This window comes from Rhipicephalus sanguineus, chromosome 2, assembly GCF_013339695.2.
Source record: "Rhipicephalus sanguineus isolate Rsan-2018 chromosome 2, BIME_Rsan_1.4, whole genome shotgun sequence".
Taxonomy (NCBI): Eukaryota; Metazoa; Arthropoda; class Arachnida; order Ixodida; family Ixodidae; genus Rhipicephalus; species Rhipicephalus sanguineus.
The window spans coordinates 46,127,617-46,152,398 of NC_051177.1; the positions used below are offsets into that span (position 1 = coordinate 46,127,617).

At 48.4% G+C, this 24,782-nt stretch overlaps 1 protein-coding gene and 1 non-coding gene across 7 annotated transcripts in view; one reads left to right on the top strand and one right to left on the bottom strand.

Annotated features, from left to right (window-relative positions):
* Positions 1 to 19,914, bottom strand: part of LOC119382861 (ecdysone-induced protein 74EF) — a 266,794-nt gene extending 246,880 nt beyond the window's left edge. For 4 of the 6 annotated variants that reach the window (XM_037650744.2, XM_037650748.2, XM_037650747.2 and 1 more), the window contains exon 1: positions 19,640 to 19,914. The gene's annotated coding sequence lies outside the window, so the exon portion shown is untranslated. The remainder of the gene's footprint in view (positions 1 to 19,639) is intronic. The other 2 variants (XM_037650745.2, XM_037650740.2) reach the window with 1 other exon arrangement.
* A 300-nt stretch (positions 19,915 to 20,214) lies between these two features.
* Trnaq-cug (transfer RNA glutamine (anticodon CUG)) lies at positions 20,215 to 20,286 on the top strand. The gene has a single exon. It is a non-coding gene; the product is annotated as a tRNA-Gln (tRNA).
* The last annotated feature ends 4,496 nt before the right edge of the window (positions 20,287 to 24,782 follow it).

Genomic DNA, 24,782 nt, shown 5'->3' on the forward strand with positions numbered 1-24,782 from the left:
GGGTACAACCTGGTTAAGCTCCCTGCCTTTCCTTTGCCTTTCTCTCTCAATGGCCACAATTTTTGTGACTAAAGGCCAAACCCCATATACGCGAAAATGCACGCGACAGCGACAAGCGACGCGACGTAGATTGTGTTCGCGCAAGCGGTCGCTTGGATGGGCAAACCCCATTCACGCGACGGCTTCAGCGAGCGATCTCCACTGTTGCTGGCATGAGGGCGTTTACTCGTGCCAAAAGTGGCCCGTAGTCAGCGGTATGCAATGTAAAATACGATGTTTTGTTGCTTAATGGTACATAAAATGTTTATCATTGTCTTGCAGCATTTTTTTCGGTCCCATCAGTGCTGCTACGTGACGCTAAGCCGCGTCACCGACGGCGCCGGACTTGTATGTTCCCGTCCCTGAGGGCACGTTCGCGTTCAACAACGTCAACGTTGCGCTCGTCGCCGTTGACCATGTTGATGAACGTTGTTGTTGATGCGCGTCGATAAGAAAGCGGCGACAATCAGCAGTACTGTAGCAGTACGTCACTGATACATCTTGTTCCGTGTTTTGCTATTGGCTGCTTGAGCACAGCACTTCCGGGCGACGAGCGACGGATTCCAAATCTGAAAAACCGAGCGATCGCGCGAAATCGACCAGGCGACACGTCGCGCGAACGGCTCGTTTCGTCGCTCATAGCATCGCTCGTCGCTGTCGCGTGCATTTTCGCGCATATGGGGTTTGGGCTTAACTCCGGCACGTATACATACACGCAAGTGGTTTACAGTTCAGCATGTGTCAGACGTGGCTAAATGCGGACTCGCGATCACACAGTCGTAGAGCATGGATGCGGCAAGACGAGCAACTGACAGTCCATCTCTGTCTCCCACGCCCCCTCATTGCGGCACGAGGCCGAGGACGTAGGAGAGGCGCGGCTTTCTTTCGAGCCGCGGAGCCTAGATATGCTGAAGGGTCTCGCTTTCACCGAGGAATGAGTTCCCAGAAGCGCCGCTCTGAACGCAGTCACCCGTGCTCTTCTTCCTCCATCGCTCAATGCCGCACTGTCTGTAGGAACAGCCGGCGTGGAGCTACCGAACATGGCTCAAAGCGAGCGCGAATGACTCTAAGCCACCGGCTAGTGCTTTTGTATGGAACTCGGCTAATCACGGGCAAGAAGGGGTTAATTTCGTGACGTACAACCACATCGCTTATCATGTAGAAGAGCTGCATAGTGATTGGTCAATTAAAGCAACTTTTCGCGGGGATAACCGGGCAGATGGTCTACCAAAGAGGCGTGCCCACAGTCTGGATTAGTTAGAGATTGTTAACTATCTGCATTGTAAACAGTCTTCGTCAAGGCAGCAACTCCGATGAGGACATGTCTTCGTCAGGGTTGACGAAGTCAAGTCTACTCGTCGAAACATTCGCTACAGGGACACACCCTCTTCAACAATTTTTCATCAGACACTACCACTGCCTTTCGAGCGAAGTAGCAGCGCAGTAAATCTATTGATGTCGTACCAGCATACACATAGCTGAAGCCTCATTGAACTATTCATGGCTAGCCTATTTGCCATTCTCCTCCTCATCCACTCGGAGAGCACGTCCGCGCTAAGAGTAGAGAGAGAGACAGAAATTCGCATAAGCTCAGAAACGGGGACTCTCCCCAGCCGTGCTTCGCACACTCTGGGATGCTGCTGGTGGAGGGACCGAGCGAAAGTGCCTCCAAGCAACAGGTGGCGGCGCAGTGAAAGTGGTGGCCGCGGAGCCGAGAGAAGGACAGCACCGTTCAGAAATCCAGGTCGGGTCGCTGCTATTTTAAAACGGCGCCTGTCTCGAAAGCCCCCGCTGCTGCCACGGCGGCAATAGTGGTGGCAGTGGTGGTGTTCAGCTTCGCCCCAGCGGCGCTCGCGAAACTAGCCAGGAATAATAGCGCGGGCGCCGTGGTGCGTGCGACATACGCCGCCGAAGCTTCGTCGTCCCACTTCGCGAGAGAACTCTCCGCAGCGCCGGCCGTCCGCGGTGGATGGTGCTGCACGCAATCAACGTCGCGGAGAGGCACACAACCGCCGTAACGCTGGCGGGTGGCGGTGGGGAACCGATATAGGTTCGCTGCACCGTGCACACCGCGGTTGTGGCCGACCGGTTGGTTGGTTGCGCGGCTTTCTCGATCTGCGAGCGAAGATATTATCACGCGGCTGTTGTTTGCACGTGCACGAGCCCCACCACAGATGCGGAGGAAGATATGCGAGAGGAGATATAAAACTTTTTTTTATTGCAGGTCGACGAAGCTTGAGAAGACGAGCCCGAAATAAAAAAAAAAAGAAAGAAAGAGAGACACGTGGACTTAGGCGCATACGAATGAATCTTCATTCGGCGAGCTGCTTGCCTGGAAAAAAACTCGGTTGGCGTTTAGTGTCTTTCCTGAATTCTTGTTTGTGCCTCACTGTACGGTCCACGATCAATAGATGAAAAAAAAAAAAAAGACGTTATAACAGGAACGTTTTTTTATCTGTACAGGAGAGAAGTGACTGGCGTGATCTACAAAGCGCCAATTTGTACGTAAAGTATTAGTGTGGCAGCCTTTAGGTCACCGTTCTGATAACACTACACTTGCATCGTAAATTATGCTCGGTGAGTACGTTTGGTGCACAACTTCGTGAAGCATGCGCATCACTACCACCCGAATCTGTGATATCCAATTTATCTTCTCTCTCTCAAGTGCAACGTCCTTAGAGTATATGGCGATTTTGTTGAAGCCACGGAGCAAGAACTGTTTCTCCGTTTTCATGTATACCATGCGCGGAACTCTTGGTTCGAACTTTCGCCTAGCTGGTACCATATACACTGAACACTGCTAAGTTCCGCCATATTGCGAAATTCCGCCATGTTGGAGTCTCGAACGAATGAGACAGGGCGCTGCTCGAAAGGGTGGAGGCCCATGCCTTCCCTCGCGCTTCCGCCTCCCTCCCATAGCCCATCCCTGCCAACGCAGAATGCAAAATGATGGAGCGCCCCATATCCTGCGCTTGGACATCCAACAAAAATGGATAATCACTTCAGCCGCTTCGTTAGCGATATCGACGCTCCTATTGGGCGAGTGGTGATATGATGTGCACTGTAAGCAGCTGGGGTTATGTAAACAAGCCGGTTTAAGCAAGTTGTATTCTTAGAGGACATACTGCGTTCGCAATGCTTATTAACTGTTCCAGCGGGATCTACGCCAGTGATGACCGTTTGTATGAACACAATACATGCACACTGAAAGTTTATCGTACTTAAAGCTTATCAAGATGATTATTTGCAACAACACCTCGCTCCTTCACGCTTTTTTCAGGCTAGCCGGAAAACACTCGACTCCGTCCTGCTGCGTGTTAAAGTCGCTCTTGAATTTACACTGCCCAGATTGGCAATCTGTACGAGCGCATTCACCCCCGGTTTAATTTTTATCACACTCCTCACAACTACATAGCGTCCGGTGACTTTTACGTCAACTGTGTTCCGCTGGAGGGCATTACCATCTCTATCTTTCTTTCTTCCTTTCCAACTGTCGGCTCTATATAGCATGCGGCGAGTTTGCTTTACCAACGTATTTGATCACAATAAGGGAACGAAGAGAGAGGCAATTTAAACTGGTAGGTTATTCCGTTAAAATGTTATCTGCATCGCTGCCGAAGGAAAATGTATGTTATTATCAAAACAGTTAATGGCTACCTTCAATTTATAAATCATTGAGTTCCCATGACGTGAAATCGACGTCATTGTTTTCACTACACTTTCGAGAATTCAGATAATTTTTTTAAGCGATAATATAAAAAAATCTACTTCTTCATGCACAATACAAATGTGTGCGTGATCGTGCGCGCGCGTGTTTGTGTGTGTTCTCTCTCTCAAAGTCTATGACTTCACAGGTACGTAGCAGCAGATGCGGGAACTTGAGGGTTCTGTCGTCACTATACTTTATTTATTGCTAGTCTTTTGTTTCCCGTTTCTTTTTTTTTTTTTCTGGCTCACACAGGACTTACTTTCGGATTTTCAGCCGCGCTATCATAGTAAACAGCACTACGCTCGGTTACAACTGAAGAAAGATTTCACAGAGAATTTGCACAAATGCTCCATCCAATAGCGCTTACATATTTCCGTGACGTCAAGCGCTGCTCGTGTGTTTCAGATAGTTGACTTTGCCATACAGGCACGCGTTTGTGTCGCTGGTTTTAGGTCAGAAACTCGGGCGTCCTGGTAAATGTCGGCAGGGATTCTGACATCGCTGCTCAACCAAACGTAATGTTTTAAGTAATACCGACGAACTCTTAATATGAGTATAGCATTCACATTAGCCGAGGAAACGTACTTACGGTTCGAGCGGATACCAGCTAGCACGACCGTCTTTCACAGGTGAAGGTCATGGAGCGCCGCGGTTCTGTCGGCGGGGCTTTCAACGCGATAGCGTTAACTTTGGTTGTAAGAGAGTATGCCACATGAACATCTTCGTCAATTCCGTCACGGGCCCCTAAGCGCAAAATTTAAGCCTTGTTTGTTCGCACGTCCTTCCCTAGGCCCGAAAAATGAAGAACGGCGCTCCATTCCGCGTTTAGCTTGTTGGGAGATGGCACGGGCGCACAGCTGACGACGCATTGAGGCCACGCCATTTTCTTCCACTCGCTTGAGAATCTCCACTCGTTTGTGCCGCTCGTCCTGACAAGGGGAGTCAGTCAGTCTGTCATGAGAGAGCTTCCCTGAGACCTCTAAAATGCGCTGAGCCGTGGCACGCGCTTCGAGGAACCGCAGAAAGCTTCCCTGGACCTCGGTGTAAAAGAGGCCACTCGATCGAGACGCCGTGAAGGGAGAGCATTCCCGCGCATGCGAACGAGCGTGCACGAAAGCCAAGAAGAAGAGAAAGAGAAAAAAAAAGAAAGAGCCTGATCGCAGAGAAATGCGTAAGGCGCGCGCGCGCGGCCTTTTATAAGAGCATATGTGTTCAGTCATTTTTAGTTTATTATTTAAGTAAAAAAAAAATTCAGGAGCCCTTGCTCTATCGGGAAAATGGGAGCAAGCGAAGCTTGGCGTGTGTTTGCCTGACGTACTACTTTTCCTTCCTTCCTTCCTTCCTTCCTTCCTTCCTTCCTTCTTCTTTCTTTCCTTCCTTCTTCTTTCTTTCTTTCTTTCTTTCTTTCTTTCTTTCTTTCTTCTTTCTTTCTTTCTTTCTTTCTTTCTATAGTATTGCGCAATGCTCCCTCCTAAATGCCAGGAATCGGACCTTCACCCACGCGCTTAGCAGGACAACACTTGAGTTGCCACAGGCAACAACGATGGTCATGCGTTCACATCCAGGCAACAATGAATTGTGGCAACGTGAAATGACAAGCGACCTCGATAAAAGATAAAATTGCCACATCAGAAACGGCTGATCGCCGGCAAGTTACGCCCACGATTGAGATAGCATCAATTATTGGAAACCGGCGCATGCAAATACGCACATAACCGGCACACCTTCGACGGCCACGTTTCTAAACGCTCGCCAGCGCCGGGGTTTTCGCGTACGACACCGCCACCGAAGTCAGTGAGTCACAACAAGCTTCGCTTGAATAAACGAAGGAGTCGTTTTCGCCATTTCTGTGACAACGGCTGCGATTTCACAATTGTTTTTAGTAAAAAAAAAAAAGAAGGATCAGTTATTACATAAAATCTATCCCGACATTTATCCCAATAGCTCCTGCAGGCACTGCAACGAATTCGCTAGCCTAGACCACATGCTCTGGCAGTGCCCCTCGTTACGGGGCACGGGCCAATCCAATGAAGACAAGTGGCTATCCTCTATCAAGAGCCCCTATGTCGGGGCTCAACTGTCGGCTGTCCAGAGGGCCTACGATGCGGCGGTCGGGCTTGGCCTGACTGTCCCAACGTGGGAGCGGCCCGCTGCGCGTTGAGTCGTGCACCTCAGGACTTACAATAAAGTTTCGCATCCATCCATCCATCCATCCATCCATCCATCCATCCATCCGTCCGTCCGTCCGTCCGTCCGTCCGTCCGTCCGTCCGTCCGTCCGTCCGTCCGTCCATCCATCCATCCATCCATCCATCTATCCATCCATCCATCCTTCCATCCATCCATCTATCCATCCATCCATCCATCAGTTCTGAGCCGTGCAGCATGGCGGAGTAGGATCTGGTCGCTCCATTGTACATAGGTAAATATTCTCCGATTCTATTTTCTCTGTTACTTTTTTTTCACGTCTCTTGTTCTCGTCTTCACTGCTTATACAGCCATTCAGGTACCAGCATTTCACGCTGGGCACGGTTACTGTGCAGTAAGCAGTAAACTTCCCTTCCCTTTCTTTCCCCTCTTTCGTTTATATAATGTATGCAAATATCTCTAAATAAGCAACCACCCACGTACAATTTCTCCTGCACGTCTACCTTTGCGGAAAGATATCGCATATGCTTTTATTTTAAAGTGTAGTATACTGCACCTAAAAAAAGAAAGAAGAAGAGAGAAATTGAATCATCGGTCATGGAAGTTAAAGTTATAATCAGCTAGAGTGTCAAAAGTGTCACTACGTCTTCTGCTTTGTAGTCAGGAAAAAGAAAAAAAGGAAACTATATATTTTTAAGGTCTCAGCAGGAAGACAGTGTGCGTCACATGGCTTTGGAATCGTGTACCTGTATATGAACAGGCCAAATTTCAATAAACTTCAGCTGCCAGTGCGTTCGCGTATCTAGCTTTGTGTGCGTCACCCATGACTAACCTTCGAACGCACCACTTGAACGATTTCAACGGTATCTAAACGAATGCGGCTATACTATACAATGGCGCAGAACACGCCAGGTCTACAGACTCCTCCTTTCACGTAAAGTTACCACAGCACCAAGGTAACCAACAGCGACAAGTAACTCCAACGATCGAGCTACTACAATAAACATTTTGAAAAGACTAAATTACCTTGAAATGCCACTTATAGGCGGCCCTTTGTACTTCTTTTCAATAACCAACGAGAAAACGGCACAAACCCTGTGTAACATGCCTGCCTCGTTCTCTGATGTCTACATCTTCCTGCGCCTTTGCCACCCACCTTATGTAATGTATGTATGATGCGTCCGATAATCATAATTCCTGCATACAGCCAGCGCTTGCTTATTTGTGGCTAACGATGGCTCCTGTTGGCTATCAGCTGTAATAACAGCATCATCTGCATTGAATATCAATTAAATGGCTAAGTTGTTTACCTTTCCCGTTATCTTTTTGTCCTTTATCAGCGGACTGTTTCAAGCTTTTTCAAACTGTGCCAGCTACAAGGGAGGCGCCAGAATATATATATATATATATATATATATATATATATATATATATATATATATATATATATATATATATATATATATATATATATATTTACTGGGGGGTGGGACTTAAGCGTTGTTTTGCACCAGTCTTGTGTGTCCTGTTCTCGTGTGTCTAATCATCCAGCGCTATTTTCGTCGACGTTTTGACTATGTATGCTATTGGGGGGAGGGGGGGGGGGGGGCAGACGAAAATTTGGGTGAGGGAGGTGCTGCCGCCCACCCCGTGGCCAGCTGTAGGCGTTCAAGCGAACGATGTACAGTCACAGCGCCGAATGAGATGAAGCGGTTGTTCTATGCGCAAGTGCGGCTTTGCGAACAGTATTTTCGATTAACGTGACGCCTGCTCTCTGTAGCTTGCACGGTGCTGCACACATTTAGCGCGTCGGCTACGGCGTAACATCCGCGTGTAGCTTAAAGGATGTTGACGATGCGCCGGCGACTCCCACGCGGCGGGCAGGCGCATCCCGAGTTCCCAGGATGAGGAGGCGATGAGTTCAGTCAATGCCACCGCACAAGTTCAGGAGCAAATGAACGAACAGGGGTACTGCATTTTGAGATGACAAACAAAGAGGCAGAATATGTATTAGAGACTAATGTAACGGACGGGTCTTTGTGATTGGTGACGTTAAAAAGGTGCGATGAAAATACAGAATGACGAATGATGAAGGGCCTGAGAATAGACGTTTGTAAACAGCGTGCCCGACGCAGACAAAGCAAGCAGGAGACAACGTCGATACGCCAACGCTGTTCGTCGCGTTGAGCATCAACATTAGCCGAGGAACATTTTCTATTTAATGTTCGGCCGCAACTACATTAAGAAAACTCATGCCAGCAGAATCCCTTTACATTATGCTCTTGCCCGCACGAAGCACGCGAAGTAAGCCCAACGACACCTATACAAAGTCTGTGACATCATGCTTCGTAGTTGTCACGGGGGACAAGAGATAAGGCCCACTCACAGAAATGTAAGTTCGTAACAATGGACATCTATCTATCTATCTATCTATCTATCTATCTATCTATCTATCTATCTATCTATCTATCTATCTATCTATCTATCTATCTATCTATCTATCTATCTATCTATCTATCTATCTATCTATCTATCTATCTATCTATCTATCTATCTATCTATCTATCTATCTATCTATCTATCTATCTATCTATCTATCTATCTATCAGTAACGAAGGCTTCAGGCGAAATGGCAAACAGCTCTCGAGGATGAAAAGTTTATTGAACTCGGCTCCCGTTAGGATGCAAAAAGAAACCACCAGCGACGCGGCACGAGCCACCCACATCTTCTAAAGCGACGCTCATAAAATCTCATTCACACATATCCTAATACATCCATCTATCCAAGCGCAGCGGTCAGAGGGTGCACACCCACGGTCGGCCGCCGCCGAGGCACGGCAGCATCGCCTCGGAGAAGGCCGACCGCTATCGCCCGCCCTCCGCAGAGAGAGCGTCGACGACGGTGCGGAGGCCACGGCGCTCGGTTCATCGACCTCGCCCGATCAGCGGCAGCCCGGCTGCTTCTCCCGGTGACTGCTCCGTGGAGGAGGAAGGAAGGAAGGAAGGGGAAGCTCCTCATTTCTGCACGCTGTCGCCGCTGCTGCTCCCCCGCGACTTTGAAAGGGCGAGAAAAGGCCGCAAAAAAGCACGGAGGAAGGAGTGAGAAAAGCGCAGAGAGTAAGAGAAGGGAGTAAAACGAAGACAGAAAAGAGTGAAACAAAGAGAAAAGGAAGTAAACAAGAGAAAGGAGAGCGAAACAAAGAGAAAAGCGAGTAAACAAAAAGTAGAGAGTCAAAGAAAAAGAAAGGGAGTAAGAAAGAGCAAAACGAAAAAAAACGGGAGTAAAAATAGAAAGGGTAGTAAAACAGACAAAGGGGAGTAAAAAGACAGAAGGGAGTAAGACAATGAGTAAGGGGAGTAAAAAGAGAAGAGAGTAAAACAAAGAGAAAAGGAAGTAAACAAGAGAAAGGGAAGTAAAACAAAGAGAAGAGCAAGTAAGAGAAAGAAGAGTAAAAGAAAGTTAAAAGGGAGTAAGAAAAGAAAATGGAGTAAAACAAACAGAGAATGGATTAAATAAGGAGAGAGAAAAAGACGCCCTTTTTTTTTCACGGCTTTCTTCCGCGTCCCGTAGGAGTCGCCAGAAATGTCCCAAAGGGTGTTTTTCCCCGACGCCTTCTCGTAAAGGCCACCGGATGCGACGCGAAGAATGCCCACAGAGCTGCTGCTGCCGCTGTTGTCAGATGCCGTATAAATACCCCAGTGTGCGTAGGAGAAAGGAATGCAGCCTTTTGCGAGAGCCGTAAAGAAGGGAGAAGGATGGCGGGGGGGGGGGGGGGATACTAAAAAAGTCGAAAAGTGGGGTTGAGGGAGGACGGCGAATGTACTAAAGGGTTTACAAGACTTTCGGGACTCGAATTATAAATGAAACGCGAGTTGACAAAGAAGCCGCTTGCTTACGGCCATCTTCTCAATTCCACGGGGAATCCCGTTTAAAAAGCGCTGACATATAGCGTTTCCCAGTTACAAAGACGATACGCGATCAAATCAGAGACAAATGCCCTGTCTTTTCAAGAGGTTGAAGCTCCTCCCCCCCACCCCGCTATCCCCCAAAAAAGAGAAAAAAAAGAAGGTTTTGATTACGTTCCTGGCGTCCACCTATTTTTATCTATAGAAGCACAAAGAAAGTTTCCCTGTTGATAATTTTATTACTTTTGCCGTTTCAGAAACTTTCTTCGAGCTTCGTTGCTTCATACAGAACGCTCATCAATTGCCTGGATAGAATGTCAAGCTCTCTTCGATCGAATTCGGGACCTAAACCACGGTCTCAATGAAGCTAGTGCCCCTTGGTTGACGCGCTTTCGGAAGATCGCGGAATACGTGACCGAGGCGGCTCTAAGTGACGTCACGTGTGACGCTACAGATATCGTGGGGTCTTCGCGTAGTCGTTAAATACTTGGGCAGGAGAAGCCTGCGGAATGTTCCCGTAGGTTTTAAATCTAACTCGAAGCCACATTTTTATCCTTTTTTTTTCCCCAAAACACACACTGCACCAGGATTCGCATTGGGCTCTCACGGTGACACCAGCTCTACCCGGGAGCCCTTCACGAGCAGTTCTTGGGCACTCCTGTTTGAGAGAGAGAACTCCAAGACCTTAGGCGGGCGCAAGGTTCTCGGTTGGGAGGGGGGGGGGGGGTCGTTTCCCGCCCCTTGTTCTCTATGCGGACGCCTATGTCCAAGACTGAACTCTATAGAGTGCTCCTTTACTGTTCGCCCAGATTCGTGCTGCCGATCGGTCAGTTTCCATATCGAATACGATTTCTACGGGCACCGCGTGAGAGCGCGACCGCACGCTCGCGCCACGCTTCCGACTCAGTTCATGCCTCGTGGCTAACCCGGGCGTGGCCGCAGCCTTCCTCCTTCGATTATGTCGGCTCGACCTGCGTCCATCTGAAAGGGCGCACGATCGTAATGATCCTTTTTGGCGTGGACAAGCGCTTATGCTATAAAGGTGGACCACAGAAGCGAAGCTTTCATTCTCACGAATTGGGCTGCCCTCCCCACCCCAAACCACCCCCGGAAACGCAGCTACAAGACGCAACCGGAATCCCATTACGATACCGAATTATATAACAACACACGATGCGTGACGCTATGAGCGAACTAAGCCACCTCTCGATACACAGTTAAGTGAAGGAGGCAAGGAATTTACACTCGGAAACTGCTTCCCCTCTCTAAGTCATCCGCTTTCAGTGTCCCATATACCCAGAATTACGTTGCGGGTTCGATTCCCAATCACTGAAGTTAATGAGGGCAGAACGCCCAAAGGCGCGTGTATACACAAACTTCCCCTTGCACAATCAGAACAAGGAATTAGAACAAGGGCCTCTCCATGCCAGTTTTTGATCACTTTCCGCGCGACAGCTAGCGAACGCAACCTACGCAGAAGCAATGGCTGAGATGTATATATGCTCCCACCCCTTGCTTCCCTTAGTGCGCACGCCTGTGCTCGTCATCCTTCAGCCGTGATTAGGCAGTGCTAATAGATGGAGCCTCTAAAGAGCTAAGAAGAGCCCCTAAAGTTCAATTCAAGTCTGTAACTATCACCGACATCGACATAGTCCCTTACAGAAGGTGAGAGCCATTGGAAGAGGCTGTTTCCGAAAAACAAAATGCAGCTGCTGGACTATATTCCCATTCAAACGAGGCGTTGGATACGTATATATATGAGTGTTGCGATGCTGCTTGCTTGCGTATACAGCATGCTTATATATTTAAACGTTACGCGCTTCGAAGAAGGCACGGGTCTACGCATTAGGCCTAGCATCCGCGAACGAAGCCGGCTTGCGGATGCGCACGCGCGATGGCCGCTGAAGAGCCCGAGTATATGTCGCAAATAAATTTCACCCGTTCGGGCGAGAGCAGCTGTCGCTAAGCGGACGCGACCGTCAAAGCTGGCGCGGTCGTAAATAACACACGCATCAGGCAACACATATAGCGGGCTGCGAAGGTCGAACAATTCCCTATATATATCAACTGCCCTGTCCTTTGACACGTGGTAAACATAGCCATTTCGTCTCCTGATCGCCACGAAGCCGCACTCTCTGAATGTGCATATGCATATATAGGCTATTTAATTAACGGGCGCGCTTGTATGAGTGATTGTGAAACGGCAAGAGCAAGAGGGAAGGGGCGGAGTGGGGGTGGTGGTGCTAGGACTGTTCTTACAGGCCACGGCCTTCAACTGAACATCTGGGAAAGGTGGACCAGAGTTTTAGTATTGACGCTTCCACGAATGACGAACGAAGCGAACAGAGTTGGTATTTACTGGAAAAAACACACTTGAAAGGCTAAAGCAATGCCACCACCTCTGGCAGCTCCAATAAAATAACTATTTATCCTTAAAGCGATTTATGCATCCCCTTTTCATGTGTTCACGTATTTCTAAACCTGCCTTTTCTTTATAACACCGGTAGACCCGAGTACGAGGCCCCTGACACTTGAACCCTCCAAAGGCTTTTGGACAAAGGGCCATCCGCCGGAAAGAAAGCGTTCAAGCGAGTTAACACAAGGAAAAAGAGTACTATCTCCTTTTTGGAGAAGGTCATTCGCCGAAGGTGCGATAGCCGGGCTCCTTTATGGGATCTGCGCGCATCATCCATACAACGCGAGGCTTGACTAAACAATATGGCGTCTTATTAATAAATGTGGTTCTTGTAAAGGCGATTTTACGAATATAGCAGCGACGCAGGCGTTTTAGCAATTGGCCATTCGGCTTTTAAAAAATAAATAAATGGAGTTCACATCAAAGGGCTGTCGCAAGGGGCTTGGAGCAGAAAGAGTTCGAAAGTCCTTCGTCTTTCCCTCCAACTCTTCCATCGGGAGGGCAGCCAGTCAGTGTTATATTAAGAGCCGAAAGCGCCTATTTAAAATTTCATTGATCATCATTAAACGCCATCATGGTCTTTACGCAAGAGACAACAAATAGACGAAGAAAACGTTTAGTTAAATATACAAGGCTTTTCGATCACAATAGCTTACAGCCGTTAGTCGATGCGATCATCGATAATGCGAGACATGTGAATGCGCGGGCTCTGTTATTGCCTGGCGGGAAACATACCTCGAAATAATGGCCACATGATATACGTATATACATTGCATGCTTTCCGTACGTCCATTGATTAATCCCGCTTTCTAAGTACTACCATCAGTGCGAGGGACCGTAAACACCGCACAAAATAAAATGAAAAGCGGGTTATAGAAAAGCAGCTGCATTCCGAAAGACACAATGTGTCCGTACGTTTTGAGAGGAGAAAAGGGAGGAAAGAGGGGGTAGAGGAAGTCGCAGTGCAACGCATCGCATACCTCCAGAGCGGTATGTACCATAGGCGTGTGCAGGGGGGGGGGGGGGCGCCCCCTAATCACCTAAGAAGGGGGGGGCGCAGAGTCTGCCCCATACATTGACTTAATAGGGAGGGAGGCGCCGCGATGAACCTTCGCCCCCCCCCCCCCCCCCTGCACGGGAACCCTGCGCACGCCTATGGTATGTACGTATGTAATGTGAAAACCACCTACCACATATATATACGTGAAATCGTTGAACAGGGTATGTCGCGGGAACCGACGTTTCGACAATGGACTTGTCTTTATCAAGGCAGTAACTGACGAAGGCGACGAAGTCGAGTCCACTTGTCGAAACGTCGGCTCCAGCGACGTTCAACGATTTCTCATCGTTTCAAGCCTCCATATTTCCTTTAACTTTCGTTCTGTTTGGACTAACAAGTACATAAGAATATACCACTACCAGCGGTTCTATACTGCTACCACCAAAGCCAATACGACTTGTAATGCCGTTATCACAGGAGCGTAGCAAGCAATTTTTTTCGGAAAGTGGGGAGGGGGGGGGGGGTGTGACGATACTTTTTGTATGGTTGTGGGCGCGTGCGTTTGTATGTGTGCGTGTATATATACACTGCAAAACTGAAAATTTTCAGGGGGTGGAGAGGCTGAAACCCCCCCTCCCCCACCGCCCCGACACACACACAACTCCACCCCCGGGCTACGCCAGTACACCACCAGTAGCCAATAAAGAAAATGAGTACTGCTGCTACTAAAATATGTGCTGAACGTACCAAGGAGAGTCACTATCATTGGCGTAGCCAGGAGGGGGGGGGGGTTCAAGCCCCCTTCCTCCCCACACTCGGAATCTTTAGATTTTGCACGTGTACATGTGCACGCACACATAAAAACGCACGCACGAGTAAAGGGTGGTGAACCCCCCCCCCCTCCCCACCCGAAAAAAATTTCTGACTACGCCCTGGGTCACTATCCCATAGGGAAAAGAAAAACGCAGACCTGGAGCTTCCTCCACCCGCCGCGGTGGTTTAGTGGTTATGGCGCTCGACTACTGACCCGGAGGTCGCCGGATCGAATCCCGGCCGCGGTGGCCGCATTTTTGATGGTGGCAAGCCCTCCACTACGGCGTGTCCTCATAATCATATGGTGGTTTTGGGACGTAAAACCCCAACAATTACCATTACTACCCTTATTGTGCTCGCTCCCTCCCTTTTTTCGACCCACAGTGCGCATGCCCGTCTCTCGCCAAGGCTGCGAGGCAGGTCGCCGCGGCTCAGTAAGAGCTCGCCGATAAAGAGCCGCCGATTTGCTTCATTGATACGTACCGTCTCAGACAACCACCCGCGGAGCCACGTCCGAACAGCGCGCGCGCTATGTGCTGAAAACTGCTGGAGGCCGATATCATCGAATCACTTGCTGTCCTGGATGTCTAACAATTCAGGGCAAGGAAAGGGCCCTCACTGAAATGCGTGTCTCAGAGCAACGCCTGCAGCTGTATACGAGGAAAATTACGCTTCTGCTGTGACAAAGAGGCCACTCTTATTGTGACGGCTGGCCTGATAAGCCAGAGAAGACATAGGCGCCGACATCACGCGCGAAGCTCCCGATCAAGCTCTCCGTGACGTCATAGATTTCGACAGCGTTTACTCGTCCAGCTAAACAAGAAGGAACGCCCGCACAGCGTTCTATAGGAGTCAAAGACTAAACATATAGGATAATTCAGACCTTTCATTCCCGCTCAATTACGGCCAGAATGTTGGGGTGTAATTTGAAATCCGTGACGTCACGGACGCAGCGGGACTAAGGTTTCGACGCGAAATTCGCAGAAGAGAACTTCAGCCATTGTTTTCTGCGGCTATGAATGATCAGTTGTTTTTAACTAGATGAAAGTGAGTATTCGAAGAATTATTCACGCTGAGTCGCTTGTGTAGAGAGAGAGAGAGAAAGCTCTTGAATGAAAAACAGATAATTCTGCCGCGGCGTACATAAAGGCGCCTACATGCTACTCTGTATAGGGGAGGGGATTGAGGACAGAAAGGCCCTAGGAGGAGGAGGGCAGGAAAGAAGAAGAAAAAGAAAAAATAATATGATCGTGGTATGTACATGTCACAACGTAATGATGCTGATGTAACTTACATTACAGTTTATCAATTCGGTTAATGTGCTCGAGGAATCCGAACCGAAAATTTAAAATCTGACGTTGCTGAGAAGGAGAAGACGTATAGGTCCAAGTATTTTCCCGGGATCTATAGCGGTGCTTGGGAAGTTGAGCACATTCTACTTTGGAGACAAGTTCTTTCTTCTCTGTATGCCTGGCAATCGAATAAAATATGTTCTATTGATTCTAGAGCACCAAAGTTATCACAGTTATGGGTCAGTGGTCAAACCAAGGCGGCGCATGTATAGTTATTGGTGAATGCTGCGTTGAGGCGAAGTCGATGATAGAGTGTCTCAAGGTGACGGGTAAGGTGATGCGGGTCTTTTTTTTTTTTTTCGAGTCTTGTGTATACGCTATCCATAAAGTCCACTCACGTGGGTTGTGCGTGGAGCTGCCGGGGACGCGTTGCCTTTGACGTCAGCGCACGCAGGCTGATGTTGTTGATTCTGCCTTGGGAACTCATAATCGCTGCCTGGTGGAGACCGCATGTATATGAACACCAGTGAGGCCGATATAATACAAGTCTTTCTAAGCTTGTACCGAGACGTTTTACTGCGGCATGGAGAAAACGATCTAACCATCTCGTACATGGACAACCTCGTTTTCTCCTACGTTCTACTTTGGCTAGCATTAAGGTAAGCGAAGCTTAAGAGCAGCCTGGTGGCATTCGTGTTGCCAAAACTGTATGGCCATTTCCACTGGCGTTGGGGGGGGGGGGGGGGGGGGGGCATTCAAGACCTCCTCCGATATTTTAAATTTCAATTTTGCATATATATATATATATATATATATATATATAGACGCCCACAAACAAACACATGGACATACATCAAGTAGGGTTGAACCCCCCACCCCCCTCGAAAAAAATTTTTGGCTACACCACTGGTGACATTCACCAAACATTTTTGCCGTACTAGCAGCGCACGAGCTTGGACCCTTCTGTTTTCAAGTCTAATGTTTCGGAATAAAATGCTGTCGTCATTCCATCACTTCAGATGCAGTCACTACGCACGCTTAATAATTTTTGTCAGTACCGAGGTCAGTGACCTCCTGACACTGTCCCGCGCCATTCCCGATACGGAATCGCATCGGAATGCGACGGATTCCGGGAGTCGAACACGCGGTCCGGGTCACTGCGACCGCTGCGCCACGTGTTGGCAGGCCCTAGAACATGCCGCGTCATGACACGATGGATACGCTCGCCATTCCATCCCTCCAATATGCAGTCACTATGCGCCCTTCTTACTAACTCTATTAGAACCGAGGTCAATAACCTCCTGACACAGTACGCCATTCCCAACACGGAATCACACCGGAATGCAACGGGCTACGGGAGTCGAACCCGCGATCCGGGTTGGTGCGACCGCTGCGCCACGCATCGGCAGGCCCTGAACATGCCGCGTCATGACACGATGGCGGCACACAGCGCTGCGTGTCACGGCGACGTCGTCAGCGCGCTCGGCTGGCGTGCAGCGGCCGGCGCCCGCGAACGCTGGGGTGAGTGAACTCAGTCGACCCAGCGACGACGGAGTCGCCGGCCGCGTCCGCCGCGCGAAGCCCAAGGCAGCGCCCCTCACCCCACGCACCCTATCGTTTCGGTTCTTCCTTTATTCTTCATTCTTCGTTTTTCTTTTTTTGCTTCCTGGCTTCCACGCTATCGGAATGGCTTCCACCATCGGTGAATGCGGGCTACGCAAAGTCCAGCTGAATGACCGACTGTCCCGCGGAATCACCCTAAGCCGATCCTTCGCTGCTCGAGTTACTAGGCAGCTTTAGGATAGGGTACGCAAAGCTTTGCGTTAGCGTTCGTTGCGACTGCGCATGCGTCATGCGCTATCCTCTCGCGTACCCACGTGAAGTGACGAAAATAGCGTACGTACCCAACGAAAGTTATCTCTGCGTACTCTATTTTAAAACTGCCTATTGCCTGTGGAACCAATCAGAACTACTTCTCACGCCATGTAAGCGGGCCTATGTGAACCACAACCTCCTGTATGGCCCCATGTTCGCCGTCTCGAGTCGTATAACAAGGCTGTTTTGTAAAATTGGACGAGCCCACTGTGCTTTACGTAACGGCGGTCTTTCTATCCTAAAAGAAGAAAACAAAACAAAGTTCAATCGTGCACACACATCGACGGTGGAAAGAATGATCAATACGCGTATTAGGAAAGGGCACAGAACCCACAGAACAGAACACGCCACACCTGACTGAAGACATTGTCTTCTACGCTCTCCCCGTTCAGGGGGCGACGGCATATGCTATAAAAATAACAGGCGTTGACATCTGTATCCTTTCCAAGGGAGAAACGCAGCTCCCGCGGCTGTTCGCCGGGTAAGCGACCGGCCACATATATCGTTCTTTACCAACAGGAGCGGATAAAAGGTGGGGCCCTATAGGACGTTCCTTAGCAACCACGCACAGCGCGAAGGGGCCATCCCACCCGCAGCTGTACGCAAGTAGTGAACTCCGACGTCACCTCCCTCGCCTCCTACGTCAAATATCATCGTATTCGTGATGCCCCCCCCCCCCCCCAAAGGAACCCCATAACCGAGCGTTTTGCGCAGCGCTATCCAAGTAGGGGTACGTGAACAGATTTTTTTTTTTTTTTCGGTGGTCACGCGCTTATAGGTGACAACTGTTTAATCAAAAGCAGGCATACGACGACCTTATGCCTGATCCCACACAGTCTGAAGGGAATGGGTGTACGGGAGAAAAATGTCATCGCGTTTCTCATGTCAGTCAAGCGGGCACATCAAGACTGCCTTACGCGGCATAAATGACCAGAACGGGAGCACGCGTCGGGGTGTCCGCATCAGCAAGCCCGAGATCCCAGCGAACGACACACACACACACACACACACACACACACACACACCACACACCACACACACACACACACACACACACACACACACACGCACGCACGCACGCACGCACGCACGCACGCACACACACACACACACACACACACACACACGCACGCACGCACCATGGGATGCGCCATTCTCTACGCGCGCGCGGCCCGAAATGCGGCCGACTGCCTCCAACCGGGGTCAACGACATCACAGCGCGCGCCACACAGCCGCCAAGAGCGCAGCGGCAGCGGAGAGAGCAGCGCGCCGATGGATTCCGACGCGGGACCCGAGAGCCAAGCGCCGATACCGCGAACGGCTCTTCTTAAAAAAAAAAAAAAGAAACTTAGGGCGCCCGCCGCATCTTTTCGGAGCAGGGGATATTTAATGAGTGACAACAGGTTGAGGCTGCGCCTTCGAGGTGCGAGCCTAACCTCGGGAAAACCGCAGTTTCGACCTCCCACAAGTACTTAGCCGCGTTCTTCAGTGCCTGTGCTATCGCGACATAGATTGTCTTGGAAATGTATGCGCATTTTTCGCCCCTGCAAACAACCGCCCCTTTGCATCGTAATGTACGCGATTACGTTATAAAACACGTTCCCGGCACTATTCTAACGCTTAAAATGCGGCCTGGGAATAACCTAACGCTTGTAACCAGCAATGCCAAGGCCGAAACCACCGTTATTTTGTTCCCATGACGCACACCATTTTTTTAAGTTCATCAGTAAAAGACCAGCTTCTAATATGCCAGAATGGGGCTGGCATTTTTTTAACTTTCTATTTAACAAATTTCTTCACTAAAGTAAACAAACCCCGAGTTAACTTAAAATGATAAAATATCAAGGATGGGTATAGCCTTCGAATGTACTTTAGCTTTCCACAGCTGCGTTTTCACTCAGGTTTAGCTTTTCAATTTTTACATCGTTCACACTTAATAACTGAAATATTTTAAATGTACAGCTCACACAGAGGTACAGTGTCAATCTTTACAATACAATCGATTTTTTTAAGTCCCCCACTTTTCGTACTTTTTTTTTTTTACAAAAGTGCACATTCGAGAACGTGGAAACTAGGAGAGGCTGGGAGACGTCATCGACCTCTCCACACACGCTGCATCGTTGCGGAGAATTAGCCGAAACTAAGTGTTACAGCAAACGATTAACACCAATCACAGAGGCTATTGAAAGCAAAATAATTCTCCGTAATGCAAGATATAGAAAGGGGACGGGATCCACAGCGAGACAGCGCGCACTATACGCGCCGTCGCAATGGCCGATCGGCCAGCGCACCCGTCGTGTCAACGGCCCCGACAACGTCCTCGACCATCAAGTTCGCGGCAAGTACGCAAAATGCCACCCAAATGGCAAAACGTAACTTAGAACCCACTTGAAAACGCGTTTGTTGTCAATACCGCCGCTCATTGGGCGTGCAAACACTCACATTTTGCGGTACGGCGAACAGTGCTCAATCCAAGGTCATTGACACGAAGTCACTGCACTCTGAACGGGGGGCCCCAACTCCGGCGCGCTGGTCCCGGGTTTTTAATCCGGCGTTGCTGCCACTGCATCCAAGGTCACTTCGAACGCTTGACAACGGTGTTCTGTATCCCAGGGTTTTTTAAAAATAAAATCCAGGGCACAGAGGACGACGTCTCTGATGGGAGCACAGGCGAAAACACGGTCCCGCAGCCGACCCCACACACTTCACGCCGCGCACACTGTGAGCGGACATAGGCACATGGAGGCCGCTTCATTCCAGCGAATACAGGTGGCGTACGGATAGCGTGACGTCATATCCCTGTCGTCTGCTACTTCCTCCGCGCATGCGCGACGCCCCGGACATTTCCAACGCCTTGCCGACGCTCTCATTTTCGTCACGCGTTTCGTTTGTGACATCGCAAGAGATGTTCTAAAAGAGCGCTAAAATAACTTTGATCAAAAAGCGTGCCGCGTTGGCATTTATTAAAATGTTTTGAATAACATTCATAAACCCTTAATTTCTGCGCTACGGCAGCTGGTCCCATGGTGTAATGGTTAGCACTCTGGACTCTGAATCCAGCGATCCGAGTTCAAATCTCGGTGGGACCTGAATTTTTTTTTCGTTTGCATAATATTTTTTTTTTTTTAGCTGACAACCTCTGTAATCACAACCTTCAGTCCCTCGCAGTTCTTTACAGATTTCTGCGTCAACTGAGCTCTTGAGTGAATGCAAACTTACGAGATTGAAACTCAAAGGGATAAAAAGTATAGTTTAGGGGCTGGCAATACTAATGCTGGATTGTTACGTTAATCCTCCCTTTTATTATAATTTTTTGTTGTTGTAGGAGACGGCTTGTCCGCACTTGCGCAGAAAGAAGACAATAGCTCACGCATTAAATCGACTGAATTGGTTCGCTATTTCTGCCGATCGATCATATGACACTCAAACGTCGTGATGCGCATTCCTACTCGCATAACTGCGGATACTGTTGGGGCTAGTTAAACCCACGTCCGGCTATTGTTAAATTATTCTGAATCCTCATTCATTTATTCCATATATTAGAACTTCCGATTCATGTCCGCCCCTTCGCCGCTCTTTCGAAAGCCGAGACGTGCACGGAAAACGCTACCGCGGTTTGTATTTCGCCTAGCGATTAGCAACAAGACGAGTGTTTTCATATGCGCAACCTTGTCCTTACGCCCACCTAGCATGGTTGAGCAACGTAGTAACAACGTTAGAGTGTCGCGTTAGAAGAAAAAGAAAAATTATGAGATTCTACGCAGCGCGCAGCGCCAAAAAGCTCCTTGCGATAAAGGCGCCATCTGTTTTTAGATTGCCTAACTCTCCTCCTTAAGGCATAGCCTCCAAGATTGCAGGTTACGTGGCCGACGGGGAGTAGACGGAGACGCTCATTTCCTCGTTCGTTCAAGTACCGTAGTTCAAGAACGTGAACCGAATATCGTTTAGTTGCTGGGGAACTCGCATGTTGGACAGTATGTAATTTGAGCGAGGTGGCGTTGATAGTGGAAGTTGTCACAGTGTAAGTAGGTAGTAGCGTGCTGAGTAAGTCCTGCAGCAACCGTAGAAAAAAAAAAAAAGAAAAATTGGCCGCGTATCTGCGTGCTTTGCTGCAAATGTCGTCTAAAGACGATAGAAGAGGCGCTGCGTGAGATATGAACGCGCAAATGCTGTGTTGCGGGCTCGTAGTCCCGGCGCAGCAGCAGGCAAAGACCGGCGGTGACCAACGCGACCGGCGGGGACGCCAGCCAGCCCGAACACGCGGTTTGGCGCGAAGCGCCGAAGAAGAAACGTCCGCACTCAATGAGTACTCTACACACACTCACGTCGCCTGGGCAAAGCAGGAATGCCAGAGCGGCGCCCCATGGCATTCGTACAGTGCAATACTGAACCGAAACCGAAACACAACAATGAGCTCGTGCAGAGGGCACGGAGGAAGACAAGTTTCAGTCGCATTTTCAGCGCAGCTTAAGAAACTAGGGTCTCTAGAATTACGTATCCATGTATTTTCTATTAAAGGAATACACCACCTATATAATACTTACCTATAGTGATGTTGCGCCTCAGACATGCGTAATGTTTGCTTTTTGATCAACAATGTACACAAGTATGAACCTAGTCAGCCGTTCACGATGGCTGGCCCTTGGGCAAGTGGTTCAACTTTGGCCGAGTGGCTGAATCGAGGGACGTGCCGACAAACAGAAAGACAGACCAAAATTTCTGCGTTTAAGACTATCGTCTTTAAAAGAATTATGCACAATGGAAGGAAGAACGACGGCTTTATATTTACTTAATATGCACTCAGTGTGGCATATTTTCGTGTACGCGTATTACATGAACGAAGAATTGCGAAACACACATCCTCACCCAACTTTAGATGCCGCGCAAAGCAACTACACACGACTAATACGAGCTTGAAAACTGGAAATGGTAGGCCTGAATATTTCCAGCACAGCCTCACTATATATGTCCAGTGCACTTTCATGCTGCCGCCTTATTAGGGAGTTTTAGAATAGCGAACGCAAAGCACTGCGTTAGCGTTTTTCGCCACTGCACATGCGTCGACCGCTATCCTCTCGCGGGCCCCTGTTAAGTGACGGAAATAGCGGGCGCCCGCAACGACCACTAACTTAGCGTACGCTAGTCTAAAACTGCCTATGCATGGTTTCCGCCGTTGCTCTTTGCTGCGCCGCTTAACACTTTAGGTAGGTGGATATAAGCCCGCTTTAAAACAGTGACGCGCAAGGTTTGAGGATGGTTTCGCCTTTATGCTAAGGTACCTTGTGGTCGAGCCAAACATAACAAAAATGCCTTCGCAGTATACGAGCGTTCGTAATAAGCGAAATATTCGAGACCAAAATTAAATGTGAAACAGCTAGCACTATTAGCCGAAAAGCAATTGCAGCACATTGCTTCAACGCGGATTTATAAAATATCGCTGCAGTCTCTATGGGCCCTTCTTCTTTTCTTTTCTTTTTTTCTTATTTTTTGCAGATAAGCAGTCATCGCGGAAGCCTCCAGTGCAAATAGTGATGACGTAATCACAGGACACTTATATTAGCTTCGTGGTATCAACAAAGCATCTGCACAGCGTAATGAAGACGGTTCATATGCTGGCGACGTTTATTCCTTCTCCCTCTCTCACATGCTGGCGGTTCACCACGAAGAAGTATACATTCGCACACGCTTGGGATCTTACCCACAATACGCAAGTGGTCGCAATATAGTGACGATGAAAGGTGAGCGCTAGCACATGATTTTCGATGTTGTGCAGACTCTGACACGCGCTTGTCGTACGCAGATTGATGGCATTTAGCAAGCACGAAGGTTTCGAAAAGTGTTTCAGATTCTAATTTCTTATTGAAGTTGTCTAGCTGTCACCCAGAGTCATTCAAATTGCCGGAGCGTCATATCAGTAAAATTTGCTGGCATATCGCACAGTAGCAATTTTAGCTAGGTATGTCAGCGCTGTTTCTGATAATAATTAGTGTTTGTTCCACATTTTAGAGGATTCACACCTACAGTTCACCTAAAAAAGAAAAATAAACGACTACTCCAACATGCCATGCTAGCTGCTCCTTGAAGGAAGACAACCACCACCACCATCGCTCGGAAAAACGACGAAAAACAACAAACCCTTGCTGGGCTCTCTTCCATCTTGGTCAACGTTATCTCCTGTGTAAATACATCGTATACATACTGCAGCATCCGTGCAACATCTTGGTGGTGACAGTGGAGACAATGAAACATAGACAAGACAACACATGCGGTGAGCAACGTGACAGCCCCGACTGTTTTTCCGAACTTCGCATTGGCAGGTCGAGTGTGTGCGCGTAGAGGTACGTGCCGGGGCTTTGCCAGTTTCGGAGGCGATGGAAATGGCCACACGATTCCGTGTACTGCGCTAGAAGTTAATGGCACTTCACAGGGCCATATACAGGAAGCCTCGATGTCAAGCGTACCGTAGCTCATTTTGTTCATTTAGCAATACTTTAAGGTATAATATTAGTCGCGGAAGAAGTCACCGTATTTATTCGAATCTAAGCCATGTTTTTTTTTTTTTTCGAAAAAACGATGTGCGAAAGTGGGGGCGTCGGCTTAGATTCGAGTACAATGATTAGGTTTTTTTTGTTGTTGTTGTTGTTTCTGGCCTTGCGAATTTCGGGCGTCGGCTTAGAATCGGGGCCGGCCTAGATTCGAGTAAATACGGCAATCATAGATGATACTACTAGGCCCGTTAGGAGACAATGTCGTGAATTGAAGATTAAGGTTACGGCCCTATTGTTATTATTGTAAATTTTTTTCTTTTTCTTTGTTTTTACAATGTAATACGGCCGTGGATTATGGTTAGCCCGTTGGCATTCTTAGTTCCAGCCAACGTTTTTTTGTTCCAGCTCAACTGATGACTGAATTTTTATTTCTTACGTCGCGTAAGGTTACAGACGGTCCGATTACGAACTTTTAGCGCAGCAGAAAGCTCCGAGACGACTAGGAGCCGCATGTGACAGTGTACCCAGCCTATTTATAAATATGCGCATCTGTCTTGAACTTTCCTCCCATTGTTCCACTATTTGACATAGACAGTTCTCAGAAACACAACACAGCATGGCTGTCATTGAATCAGATTTTTTTTTTTTAATCGTCAAATGTATACAACTTCGTCCTCGAGACAGCCATCTGGCTCACCGCGTCTTCTATTTAGAGAGAAAATAAATATATGGGTCATTCCACGCCAACTGTCCCAGTCGGGGCGCTCGACAAAAATCAATTTCTGTAAAAAAATCTGAGAAAATTACACACATAGAGACATTAGTAATACAGTATTTTTCCAAAATAATAAGAACAGAAAAATATTTTTGGGCACGTGAGCGCCATTTGAACCTTACGAAATGTCGGAAAACCAGGTACGAAAAAAAAAAAAATTCGCTCTAAATCGACCGTTCCAGGCATTCTTTCAACACTTTTTTTTTTGCGTTTTTCGAGCATCGTGATTTCATTATAGGGCAGTTCCTTATAGGAGCTTTATATTTTTCACAGTTTAGCGCGTAGGTAAAGTTGAGTAAATTGTCGTGTTTTCGAGAATTTT